A 9,364-nucleotide genomic window follows, 5' to 3' on the forward strand; every position below is an offset into this window, starting at 1 on the left:
GTCATCCTGGAAGCTGCCAATGCCTGTTGAGAGAGGAAAAGGTATCGGTAGTTCAAGGCATTATTAGTCCTTTCCCACCTCCCTATGGAGTCCCAGCCAAGCTCTCCTCTGTTCACTCACACTTCTTTTCACTACTTCTCTGCAATGGGTGCTGGCTTCTGTCTGCAGACTCAATGGTGAGCAAACTCAGGCATGGACCTTCCTTCAGCAGGGGTCAGCCAAGATAGTGGACAGGCAGGGATCAAAAAGACATAGCACTGCAGCTGCCACAGGGAATGTCTTGAGGTCTCTTAAGTCACTTGTCCCAAGCTGAGCTTGGCATGTTTCTTGCTTACCGAGTTCTCCAGTGACCCTTGGTGTCTGTGATGCCAGCATCCCTCATGTCACCTAGGCTCACCAGCTCTTTCCTTTTCCTTCTGTCCACTGTTCCAGGAATGTTCCTGGGAGTGCTGTTCCCATTCTCTGCCTGTGGAGCTCTGCTCACTCTGCCACCTTTTCCCAGCAGAGGCCTCTTCTCTGCCACGAGAGATCCTCAGCAAGAAGATATTTTAAAGCTATAAACAGACCACTTTGCTCCTGCAGCTTGGGCCCTGTGAGGGGTCCTAGTCTAAAGAGCACTCTCTGGACTCCTGACCAGGATGTTCCAGGCCCCTCATGATACAGCCCGAGCTGCCTTCTTATGCCTGTTTGGGCCCAACTTTACTATCCAGTATTTCTCTCAGACTGCTTGTTCTTTTCCTCGCTGGCCCTTAGCTCCTCTGCTCTCCTGTCTCCATCCAAATCACTCCAGCCTCTCAGGCACAAATGAGGTTCCAGGCCCCTGTGAGGTGCCAGTCACTTATTACAGCCTTCAGGGACCTACCTCACAAATTGTGATCATCCTGCTCCCTGGCTTTGATGGTACTTTGTGTCCCTTCCACCTCACAGGCTGCTTAAAGTTATCCATTTGAGATCCCGACTGTCCTCATACTTCTCAAATCATGCAGCTTGGGTCATTTCAAAAAGAGTCAGAGCTTGATAAATATTTGCATAAAAGCTGTGTTAGTTACTTTTCTCATCACCTAGGCAAAATATGCAACATCCAAAGTTAAAGGAGCCAAGGTTTAGGTTCATTTCAGTTCACAGCTTATGGAGGTTTCAGTCCATAATTGGCTATCTCACAGCAGGGTGACAAGGCAGAGGGTCATCACAGAGAAACAGTCCATAGGAAGGCAGGCAGGAAGCAGCAAATAGCAACAGCAAGCCTACTTCCTTTCTGTCCCTTTACATTCTATCCAGGCTATAAACCTATTGATGGGTGCCAGTCATACTCAGGGTGGGGCTTCCGTTATCCATACCCTTTATCCCAGTACATTCACACTCTAATCCAGCCACCTTTGAAACTCCTCATCTATGACTACATAAGGCTTTGAGGAAGAAACAAGCTGTCACAGAAGCCCTTCACAAGAGACAGATGACATGCAACATCCCCTCCAACTCAGAGGGTAGGGTTTGTAAGTGATGTGCTCTTGGACACCAGTGGTGTGAAATGAACCTGACTCTCTTTGGGCCCCTACTCTACTCCGGCACGTTGAGGATAGAGCACCCTCTCATCCAGCCACCCTCATGTCCCTGGTAGGACTTTGCAGGATGGCTTGGAGAGACAGGCCAGACCTGCCCCTGAGATAGGGAAGGCAGTAAGGAGTGGCCCCCAGGAAAGAGCAGGGAGGGGAGTCAGGAAGTTTGTATGTGAGCTGGGGAGACTGCTCGGGAGGTATGTGCAAAGCAGCGTGGGGTCCTGGGATTCAGAGCCCGGAGACAAGGGCTCAACCAGCCCTGATTTTTATTATACTTTATTTATAGAAGGAGGCTAAGCAGAACCTAAGTTGTACCAACATTACTGGATGCTCTGCTCAGACACCTGAGTGAGCCATACGGATGAAACAATCTGGCATAGGGGTGAGAGTGGTCAGCTTTGTTGCTGGACATACTTCATCTCTCCATGAGCCTGGCAGATGTGGACAGAACTCTGGCCCATGGCCTACCATGTGTGAGGCCAAGCATCCACTCCTCAGTGCCACAAAAAAGGAAGATTAATTTCTAACTAAAATGTGAAAAACTTTCCATGTGGTTCCCTAACAGAGGCACATGGACCAGACACCATGGGCACTGTCCTTGATGGGTGTTTGTGCACATTTTTATGGCAGCTGAATAACGAACATTGGATACCACTTATGGGCTCACCACTGGACCGTGATTCTGGGGTTGTGCTCAGATGGGCAGATTACAGAAGCGCAGATCCTACATGTGTGGGGTGGACCATTTTCTGCTACATCCTCTAGAAGTCTAGAATCTCCTACTCCACAGCCTGGGCCAATTGCCTTCACAGTGCTGGCCCCCACCTGCATCTATTTGTACAGGGAGGTGAAGTGTTCAAGTTATTTTACTATATTGAAGGAGATGGCAACAAAATAATATAATATAAGACAGGTGTTAAAGGACTGCACTCATCGTGTTTCCATTACTGGGACAGAGTACCTGACACACAATTTAAAGAAGAAAGCTTTATTTTAATTCACAGACTCAGAGATTTCAGTCCGTAGTGGACTGGCACCAACTCATACATGTCGTGGTGTGAGAACTGAGCACAACTGCTGCACCCCTGGCAGCCAAGAAGCAGAGAGAGCAAGAAGGGAGCTGGAGACAAAGGAAGGGACCTGAGACAGGACACACCCTCCCCATCACGCCCCATGACCCACCTGCAACCGGGCCCCACCTCCTGACAGCATATCAGCTGGGGCTTCATCAATGGATGAGTCCACTGGTGAGGTTTATGTCCCCATGATTCAATTGCCTTCTAAAAGCCCCACCATCACATGAGACATCTGTGGGACACTGTAGATCTAAACCTTAACAAGGACTAAGGTCTTTGAGATTTCCTAGTCTCATGACCAAGCCAAAAACAGATTACTGTTTCTTTCCAATGCTATTTCCAGGCCCAAGTCTAAACTACTTCCTTTTTTTGTTGCTAGGCCCCAGCCCTCCTCTTTGCAGAATGTTCTCTCTAAGTTACCTGTCCATCTTCTCCCAAGCCCCAGGGGCAGATCACACAGTTGGAAGAGCAGCTGAGTCCAGAGTTAAAAGAAATTTTCCTCTTCCTTCCCTTTTCTCTTTCATCTCACTGGAATTAGCACTTTGAAGGGTCAGAGAATCCAGAAAGAACCCATGTAGTAAACCAAATGCAAGCCTGAGTAGGTGGGTCTTCAGGGGCAGACCACACACCCATGTCCCTGAGGCCCCAGAGCCAGGCTCTGCCATGTCAGCTCCACAGAAATAAAGAAGGCTGGTTACAAGCCTCTCTGGAGGGCAGAGATGATCACATCAGCCAGTGTGTTCTGGGAATAATGTCCTGCTGGGGAGGACAGAGCACCATGCTTGTTTCACCTGGTGTTCTCACAGCAAGCACTGACACTGGGAGTCATCACCAGAGAGATGGTAGGACACAGCACAGAAAGAGACCATATTTACATGCTGAGGTAGGGGAAAGTGAGGTTCTGAAGTTGGCATCCTTGGATCTCACACACTTGGTGGGTACAAAAAAAAAATGAGTGAGAGAAGCGAAAACCTGAGAGAGGAAGACTTCCAGCATGCAGTTACTGACAGTGTTCTGAGAAGAACAGCTCAACCATCATCAGCTTGGCAAAGAGCACATCACTGGCACTGGTGGCCAGAACAGCCTGATGGAGCTTTGGGAATGAAGATTTGAACCAAGAGGCTCAAAGATAGTAAAGCAGTGTAGATGGTGAGGATTTCCAGCCCTTCCAAGAGGGCTTCTCCAGAAATGAGAAGAGCCTGGTATGGGGTCAGGCATGGGTGCAGAATGGAAATACTCAGGGCTTGGGGTGGGTGGGCACTGGGTTACTGTAGTTCAAGTTACTCCTGTAATATTCATGAGAAAGTCAAAAGGAATCATTAAGGTAGATATCCTGTTCTAGCTCACACAGGAGCAGCCTCATTTCACCTTCCTGGCCTGGGGTGCTCACTACTAAAATGCCTGTTAACAATGGTGAATCCAAATCTAATCTTTAGCTCTGATAGACGAATTCAATTTTTTAAATTTTGCATTGAATGATAACGCACATTGTCTTGGTTATTTTTCTCTCTTGCTGAGACAAAGTACTTGATGACCAAAATCAAGGAAGAAAAGGTTTATTTTGCTTCGAGTTTGTGGAGGTTTCAGTCTATACCTGGTTGGCTCCAAGGCAGGGTGGCACATTGCAAAGGGCATATGTTCATGATGGTAGAAAAACAGCAAAACCAGCAAGAGCAAAAGGGAGGAGCAGCAACAAGCAGCCTCTTTCCCTTCCTTACATTGTATGCAAACTACTTACCCCAGGGCAGGTGTAGCACTCACACCCATAATCCCAGCTTTGGACCATGAATCAATCAGAAACTCTAGAAGACCACCCCATGACTGTATGAGGCTTTGGGGGGACATTCAGATACAAACCATAACACACATCCAAGAAATATACAGTTATATCTGTACAGTTAGGTATGTTTTCATACATAGACACACCTATATAATCAGCTCAGTCCAAGAACAGAACACATCAGCCCCCAAAAAGATACCCAGGTACCCTCTCCCAGCATTTTCCCAATTCACAAGACCATACATTCATTTTATACATTTAATTGTTCACTTGATTAACATAAAAGTATCATGTTTATTAAAAGTGTTGAAATGATGATTGTAACAAAAGTCCTCTCTAAACAAATAGTTTCCCTTTGAACCAGGTACTACGGTAACTGTGGAGTTTCCAGCAAATGTTACTCAGAAAAGGCCACAGGTTCTACAACCTGGTTGGGAAGCTCTTTGGAAGGCAGAAATGACTTTTGAGTTCCAGTAAATTATGCAGTTTTTCATGTCCTTCTCTCTTGGGCTTTGCAGTCAGTAGATGGCTCTTTCTCCATTAACTTCCTGGGGTGTGAGCCTGTGTCTTTGCTTGCGGATAGGATGGAGGCACCATAAATAAAGTGGTGACAGTTTTTCTTATTGGCTCAGAGGTTCCTTAGACTTCACCCAAATTCTACTTTAACATGATAATGCACCAAACCTCCTCTTGATCCTGCCAGGAAGGCATATAAATGAATCATGTCCTGGTGGACAACGAAAGGTTGGGGATGGGGTTCTGTCACGACAGTGAACAGTCATCAGGTCCACATCACTGCACAGGGAGGGCCACGAAGCGCACCATTTCCTTTAGTACTAGATGGAGGCCGTGCTGGACTTGGGCTGCAGGGGTCCCAGTGCTCCTCCAGGCTGGTGCTCATTGGCCACCAAGACCAGACTCTGGGTGCTTCCTCCTAGGAAAATTAGTTGTCCTCAAACTGTCCTCAAAAAATCCTGCAGCTGAGAACCTGGATCATATCATGGAGATTTCATCCAGGGAGAGAAATGAGTCTTGTGAAATCGTCTGAAGGAGGCTGAGCATGTGCAACACAGGCTGGGAAATGTGTGCTCCATATGCTCACTGTTCTGCTTAGCTCAGTGGGCACTACCTTTCCCAGTGCCCAGGGGCCCATGGCAATGGTGCCTGGTCTCAGCCTTGCCATCTTTCCTCATCCAGACACCCAAGCACAGAGGGAGGATGGAGTCTTGGCAGCTCACGTGAACATCTCAACTTGAGGAAAAAATTTTAAAATGTTGAATAAATTTAGGATATATTAAATCACTAAACAAGGTAATTCCGATCCAGATATTATTTCCCTGGCTGAAAACACTGCCCAAATACAAAAGTTGCTAAACATACCCTTCATTTTATGCTCACAAAGACAGTCAAGGTGGAAGAATTAAATTATACTTCATTTTAATAAAATTTACCAGCACTCAGGGCTGGAAGATAGCAATAATTTGAGTTGACACATAAAACTGGAAAAGAAAAACACCTTCCTGATTACATTATGAACTACATTTATTCTTGGTTTGTTAATTAGAAAATCTATGCAGCTTCCCTTTTGCCTGATTAGAACTTGGTCAGCCTCCTCCACTGAGGAATCACGCAGTTCTTACCTCAGTCCCTGACACAGTCTGTTGTTCCTGAAAGGCTGTGACAATTTCTTTAATCACACAGACAGCAAAACCTTCAACACTTGTCCACAGACACAGGAGGCAGGAACCCAGTGAGGTTCCAACAGCTTTGGCTGAGGGAGATGTCCTGCTCTTATTTGTGGAGCAAACTTTGCTTAAACAAACAAAGATTTATTCGGGGAAGTCAACTGTTTTTGTGTATTTAATATGTCAGTAGGGAAAAGCAAAAAGAGACTGCAGGAAGAGACCTTGTTCTCTCACTCTTCCTAAGCCTCTGTCCTCAAGCCCTGGGGATCAGAGAAGCCAGAGCCCAGTGAGGAGTGGGGATGACCTCTCTTCACAAAGACAGCAGGCTGAGCACTGTTAACCAATCCACACTTCTGTGTGCTGCCCATTTTCTACCCTACTGAGCAGGAGCTGAAGAAAGGCCTATGGTACCCAGTTTCTGAATCAGGACTCCTGAAGAGCCATTCTTGCCAGAACTACCCAACCCAGGTTGAGGAGTTGAGGGCAACATCAGTGAAAACAACAGCCAGGATTTGGCCACAGTATGGCCAGGAGCAATGAAAAAGATATCTATCTAGCTATCTAGCTATCTAGCTATCTAGCTATCTCTCTATCTATCTGAATGAAAAAAGTACAGACAATGTATCTAAAAGTATACTTTGACAGTATAATTGTCTTACATGTTTGGGCTATGTGTAATATGATAGTTAACTTTATAAGGTTTTGTAAGATAAATAAATGAATCTGATGATGGAAAGATAAAAGTGAGGTAGAGGAAGGGGAAAAAGAAGGGAATTGAAATGTGTTACAGTATGTACATGTACTAATGCCCTTACAGTGAATATAATAATTTTGTACTGCAAATATGTACTAAGAAAAGTAAAAAAAAAAAAAAGAGAGAGAGGAGTGGATCCACCTCTATTTTGGGAGCCTGTTTTGGAAGAAGAATGTGTGAGAATCAGTGACTTCTGGGAGGCTGCTGTCAATGGGATCCAAATCCTCCCCCTGGACCCTTGCAGGGTAGTGGCCCTCCATGCACCACAGGTAAGTCTTTGAAGAGCATTCCCCACAGGTGTGGGACACTTTGCTTTTAGCTAACTTCTTCCCATGGGCCCCACAAGCCCAGGGGTACCATCAGGGCCCAGGGAGCGTGAGCCTTCCCCTTCCCTGAACCTGGAGGATTTGTGGCCAGGGCTAAACCAGACTCAGAGTTCATGAAACCTCATAATTATATTAATGACCTAATAAAATACTTGACAGTAGCTTCTAAATAATCAGGAGGCTATAGCTCATTCAGTGCATTCATGCTCTGATTAAGTCAGCCTAGTGTTAAGCCAATGAAAGAAGAAATTTGCATATTTTAAAACATCTCCTTGTGATGATTTTAAGGACACAGTATGTTTTTGCTTGTTCTAGCCTCACTTTCAGTTTAGCTAAATGGTGGCTATTTAAACAGTGGTTGGTGTTTTTCTAGAGATGGTAACTCTCATCTAACTAATATCAATCACATGGGCAGCATTTGGTAGTAACCAAGTCCAAAGTACCCAATAGGATTCACTGCCTTGACTCCAGGCAGCACCAGACAACAGCCCTGCTCAGCCTGGACCTGGTCAGTCTTGTTCCACTGAATATTTTGCTTGTCCAGGGTTCTTGAATGGCCCTGGTGGGACTTTTCTCCAAGAGAAACACCATGGTGATATCATGCTCCTGTGCCTTTCGTGGGTGTTGACCACTGGGATAGCTCATGTAAGATGATCTCCTTCCAATAGCATAGTGTAAGATGGTCTTCTTTCAATAAACCAATAGTGTGTGGTGGTCTGGCCTCAGTCTTTTGGCTGAGGGGACTCTGTGTATATCAGCCCTCATAGTTAGTGAGCTGTCGGTGTCTGCTGGCCAAAGGGATCAACCTTCTTTGTGTCAGGCTAGGGATTTAGCTCAGCGGCAAAAAGCGCTTGCCTGGCAAGCGCAAGGTTGTGAGTTCGGTTCCCGGTACCGGAGAAAAACCAAAAAAAAAAACCCAAAAACCTTCTTTGTGTCTTTTACCTCTCATTAAGTATCTCCTCCTAAGCCCCACCCACAGACTACCCTAGAAAAACCCAGACTTCTCCACAACGAAACAGCTTGAAATTCAAGTTGGAAATCATAAAGTTATTAAGGTAACTGCATATCTGTAATTTTGCCTTGAAGTTTGGTCATTTACATATTATTAGATATACAACACTTAAAGTCAATGAGATGTCCCAACAGGATCAAGAACCATACCTAACAAACCTAGTTTTTCTCAAGTCTGAGGGACTGTTTCAGAATGAAGCTGGTGGCTCTGGTGACTCTCTTTACTGGCCAGTCCATCCAAGCTCAGGTGTGAGGCTGAGGAGGTTCAGTGAAGAGGCCTCAGCTGCTGCCTGAAAAAGAGGCAAATATTGGTAACTAGTTAAGTCTCATGTTTGTAATAGTATATTTTCATGTTATAGCATATAATATACTCCTTTCCCTTTTTATTCTGTGTAATGTGAAGCAAATTTAATCTTTTTTGGATAATTTAAGCTATTACTATTATTATTTTCCATTTTAAAGAGAAAAGACCAAAAATAAATTAACGTACACAAAGACATAAACAAAACAACATAAAATAATACAGAATTTCAGACAAGCTGATAAGAAATTTACAATGGTCGTTGTATTACATATTGTTGTCTTCAAATTGGTTACTCAGATAAACAAATATAGGCATGTAAGATTGATCAAACAATTAAACATTAGCTGTTCCTTTCAATAAACCAATAGAAATCAGCAGCACAATCATCCCAGCCATCCTGCGTATATACATATTTTCCCTGCCTTCTTTCTTTTATTATTTGTTCTCAGTTTTCCTGATGTGTGAGTTAACTGCTTGTTATGGTTTATGTTTGTGTGTCCCCTCCAAAGCCTCATGCGACCATGGGGCAGGCTTTTAGAGTTTGATTATTATGGGTATGACAGCTACACCCGCCCTGGGGTGGATAGTTTGCATATGTAAGGGAGAGGAAAAGGGTGCTTGAGGGCATTCCTCCCCCATTCCGCCATAGTGTGTGGTTGCTGCTTAGCTGTGTCCTGTGGACATGAGCTGTAGCTCTCCGACATGTGCCACTCTGACTTATAATCTGCCAAATACAGACTGAAAGCTCCACGAACTGTAAGCAAAATAAACCTTTCCTTCCTTAATTTTGGGCGTCAGGTATTTTGTGCCAGCAACGAGAAAAAAGTAGCCGAGATACTGCTATTAATTTTCTTCTGAGGACTGTTTTCATT

This window comes from Chinchilla lanigera, unplaced genomic scaffold (assembly GCF_000276665.1).
Source record: "Chinchilla lanigera isolate Chin_1 unplaced genomic scaffold, ChiLan1.0 scaffold00038, whole genome shotgun sequence".
Taxonomy (NCBI): Eukaryota; Metazoa; Chordata; class Mammalia; order Rodentia; family Chinchillidae; genus Chinchilla; species Chinchilla lanigera.